This window comes from Vigna radiata, chromosome 7, assembly GCF_000741045.1.
Source record: "Vigna radiata var. radiata cultivar VC1973A chromosome 7, Vradiata_ver6, whole genome shotgun sequence".
Classification (NCBI taxonomy): Eukaryota; Viridiplantae; Streptophyta; class Magnoliopsida; order Fabales; family Fabaceae; genus Vigna; species Vigna radiata.
In genome coordinates, this window is record NC_028357.1 from 15,567,056 (window position 1) to 15,571,797 (window position 4,742).

Below are 4,742 nucleotides of genomic sequence, written 5' to 3' on the forward strand. Positions count from 1 at the left end.
GGAGATCAATAAAATCAGAGGTTATTCATACTTTCTGAATTGCTTACGAGAGTTGTTGAGTGATAGATAGGATTTCTTTGTAAAGAAACCTATCAATTTGGTCCGACCTGCCAGATCCCATTTTTGCGAGAAGTGAACGAAGATGGAGAACGATACCGATGCGAGACTGGAGGCAATTGAGATCACGATGGAGGGAATGAAGGCTGAGTCAGCTGCTGTACGACGAGACTTGCAGCAAATTATGAAGGTCTTGGGGACGCGCGTTAATCCACCGGAAGGGAGTTCCGATGACAGTTCGGTGAACGACAATAGACACCGAAGCGTGGGGGAAAATGAGAATGGAGGGAATGGAAACAGAGGCGAGGAACCAAAGCCGTGGAGGAAAAGGATTGAATTGCCGACATTCGATGGAGACGAGCCTTTGAGTTGGCTCAACAGAGCGGAAAGGTTTTTCGACATTCAGAAGGTGATGAGCGATGAAGACAAAGTGGAAATCGCGTATGTGAGTATGGAGGGAAGCGCAGCATACTGGTTTACGTTCTGGAAAGAGAAAGCAAGAAATCGCTCCTGGGACGGTTTGAAGGCCGCGATGATTAACCGGTTCGGTGGGGGATTTAGAGGAACGGTGTTCGAAAGGTTGGCGTCGTTGAGACAGGAGGGCACGGTGGAGGAATTTGTTCGCAACTTTGAGGTATTGACTGGACAGACGAGGGGCATACCGGAGGAGCAAGTACTCGGATACTTCCTAGCCGGACTGCGGGAGGACATAAAGGGGCAGGTTCGAATCCAGAACCCGCCGGATTTAATGGAAGCAATGAGGGTCGCTCGGGACGTGGAGGATGCGATGGTGAGAGCGCAAGGGGGTTTTGCAAGTGGGTTCAGAATGAATCCCGTAGGGGCGCGATCATCGGGAGGAGTAATACGAACCGACCCGATTCGTAATCCGGCGAACCTTGGAGGCCGAGTGGAGACGGCGGGAAACGCGAGAAGAGATGGGGGTATCGCGAATGCGAATACGAGACCGAATATCGCTGGTGGGAACGATAATCGTGGAAGAATGGTGAGAAACTTACCATATCCGGAGTTTCTCAAGAGAAGCAAGGAGGGCCGTTGTTTCCGGTGCGGAGGCCCATTCGCGCCCGGCCATCGTTGTGATGAGAAGAGTTTGAGGGTATTATTGTTAGCGGAAGACGAAGAGGAGGAGGTAGGGGAAGAAACCGAAACCCAAGGAGAGAAGCTCTTGGAGTTATCGGCCTGTTCTGCGGAAGGGCTAACGTCGGCCAGAACGCTGAAATTGACAGGGATGATCGGAGAAAGGAGGGTCGTGGTGCTGATAGACAGCGGCGCCAGTCACAACTACATCGGCCGGAAACTGACGGAGGAATTAGCATTGAAGGTGACGGACACACCAGCGTATTGCGTGAGTTTGGGTGATGGCCATCGGAGAATGACACGGGGCCGGTGTGAGAAGGTGACAGTGAAGCTGGAGGAAGTCGATGTGGAGGAAGATTTTTACGTATTTGAGTTGGGGGGTGTAGATGTAATTTTGGGAGTTGCATGGCTGGCCAAACTAGGAGAAGTAAGCACCAATTGGGGAAAAATGACTATGGGTTACAAAGTGGGGGACAAAAAGATATGTATAAAGGGTGACCCATCATTATCGAGACAGGTGGTGAATGCCAAGAGTTTGCTTAAACTAGTGGAAGATGACTCAGGGGCTGTGGTTTGGAATCTGTGCAAAGTGGAGGAGGAAAACTGCAGTGAGTGGGATCATGATGTGACGGAAGAGCAGAAAAAACAATTACAATCGGTACTGCAGGCGCACTCTTCCGTTTTTCGTGAATTTCAGGGGCTGCCTCCAAACCGAAACAGAGAGCACCGCATCCAACTAAAAGAGGGAGTAGACCCCATAAATGTGAGACCATATCGTTACCCGCACCTCATGAAGGGGGAGATTGAGAAGCAGGTGGAAGATATGTTGAAGGCTGGCATCATTCGTCCGAGCACGAGCCCATTCTCGAGTCCGGTGATCTTGGTGAAGAAGAAGGATGGGAGTTGGAGGTTNTGTGTAGACTANCGNGCCCTAAATAAAGCAACGGTCCCCGATAAGTTTCCTATTCCCGTGATAGAANAATTGCTAGATGAGNTGACCGGTGCACGNTACTTTTCGAAGATTGATCTAAAATCTNGNTATCACCANATTAGAATGGAGGAAGGAGATGTGNCCAAGACTGCTTTCCGCACTCACCTCGGCCATTTCGAGTTCCTCGTTATGCCATTTGGGCTCACCAATGCCTCTGCTACGTTCCAGAGTACGATGAATAAGCTATTGCGGAAGTATCTTAGGAAATGGGTGTTAGTGTTTTTTGATGATATCCTTGTTTACAGTTCCACATGGGAAGACCACTTGGTNCATTTAGACGGAGTGTTGCGGGTGCTAGAGGAGAATGGATGGGTGGCCAACCAAAAGAAATGTGAGTTTGGAAGAAGGAGGATCCGATATTTAGGCCATCAAATCTCAGANCAGGGGGTGGAGATGGATGNTGANAAGACGANAGCCGTGGTGGAATGGGGAGAGCCGAGGAGCTTGAAGGCATTAAGGGGCTTCTTGGGGTTAANGGGTTANTATAGAAGATTCGTGGCTGGATATGGAAAGTTGGCCAAACCGTTGACGGAGCTATTGAAGAAGGGTAAGTTTGACTGGNCNGAGCAANCAAAACAAGCGATGGATGCGTTGAAGGTTGCGATAACATCAGCTCCCGTGTTAGCTTTGCCAAACTTCGAACAAGAGTTTCACATCGANTGTGATGCCTCTNGAGGTGGGGTGGGAGCTGTNTTNACCCAGAATAAGAGACCGATAGCTTTCTTTANCAAGGCTTTGTCTNCNGCTTCTCTAAGTAAGTCAATTTATGAGAAAGAATTAATGGCTCTCGTTTTGGCAATTNAGCACTGGAGACCTTACTTGGTGGGGANGAAATTTACNGTGCACACTGACCAGCGCAGCTTGAAATACTTGATGGAACAGAGAATTACCACTCAAAGTCAGCAAAACTGGTTGGCAAAATTAATGGGATATGACTTTGAGATCGTATATAAAAAGGGNAGNACCAATAGGGCTGCTNATGCCCTCTCGAGGAGAGATGAAGGAGAGATGGAAGAAAGAGAATTNCAGCTCATTTCCAGGCCCTTTTGGCAAGATTTTAACGACATCCTGCGAGAGGTAGAGGAGGACGTGACATTGCAGAAAGTAATTGCTGATCTGAAACAGGATTCAAACTCTCATGGGGCTTACACTTTAGAAAATGAAAGATTGCATTATAAAGGCCGGATGGTGATATCGTCCAGTTCAGTTTGGATACCAAAGCTACTTGATGAATTCCATGTAACCAAAACTGGGGGGCACTCGGGAGTCTACCGTACATATAGGAGGATAGCCCAATCTTTGTATTGGGTGGGGATGAAGAAGACAATCACTGAATTTGTGGCGAGTTGTGCAGTATGCCAACAGCATAAGTACTTGGCAGCAAATCCTCAAGGGCTGTTGCAACCCCTACCTATCCCGCAAGCTGTTTGGGAGGAAATCAGCTTGGATTTCATAGTAAGGTTACCTAAATCCCAAGGGTTTGATGCCATTATGGTAGTGGTGGATAGGTTGAGTAAATACGCGCATTTTATGGCATTGAAACACCCCTATTCTGCTAAAACTGTGGCTGATGTGTTCACCAAAGAGATCATCAGGCTACATGGGATTCCGGTTTCTATGGTGAGTGATAGAGATCCCTTATTTTTGAGTATTTTCTGGAGAGAATTATTCAAGATGCAGGGAACACAGCTCAAAATGAGCACGGCGTATCATCCAGAGACGGATGGGCAAACTGAGGTGGTTAACCGCATTGTTGAAGGATATTTGCGGTGCTTTTGCTCTGAACAACCAAAGAGTTGGTATGCTATGCTTCCTTGGGCTGAGTTTTGGTATAACACAAGCTATCAAGGAGCTGCAAGATGCACACCATTTGAAATTGTATATGGGAGAGCCCCTCCATCATTTAGCCGGTTCATTCCGGGGGAAACACCAGTGGAGGCAGTGGCACAGGATTTGATGACAAGAGATGAAGCCCTCAAACAGTTAAAGCACCATTTGAATCGGGCACAGGAATTAATGAAGCAGCAAGCGGATAAGAAAAGGAGGGAGATAGATATAAAAGTGGGAGATTGGGTGTATTTGAAGATTAGACCACACCGTCAATCTTCAATGCCAACTAGACTACACCCAAAACTCTCTGCACGTTATTTTGGGCCCTACAAGGTGTTACAGCAGGTGGGGAGTGTAGCTTTTCGATTGGAGTTACCTGAATCTGCCAGGATTCATTCAGTGTTCCATGTGGCGCAGTTAAAGAAAGCGGTGGGGGACCATGGGATTGAAAAGAGGTTGCCAGAGGAGTTGCAAGCTGACGGTCCTGCTTTTTGGCCAGCAAGAATTTTGGAGCGCAGGCAAATTCAAAAAGAAGATGAAGTATGTCACCAAGTTCTGGTAGAATGGCAGACAGGGGGAAAAGAAGGAGCAACTTGGGAAGATCAAGCCACAATCCAGGAACAGTTTCCAGAATTTAACCTTGAGGACAAGGTTATGGATGGAGGGGGGGGTAATGATAGGATGATGAGGGTGTACGTTAGGAGAAAGAAGAGTATGTGAGTAGTTAGTTGTATTAGCTGGCCTAACTGTATGACAGTTAGGAAGGGGG

General features: G+C 47.7%; 1 protein-coding gene across 1 annotated transcript in view; it reads right to left on the reverse strand.

The window, feature by feature from the left end:
* The window catches only part of LOC106767324, a 24,203-nt gene that overhangs the window by 16,735 nt on the left and 2,726 nt on the right, over nucleotides 1-4,742 (reverse strand). The gene's annotated exons all lie outside the window — the stretch shown is intronic.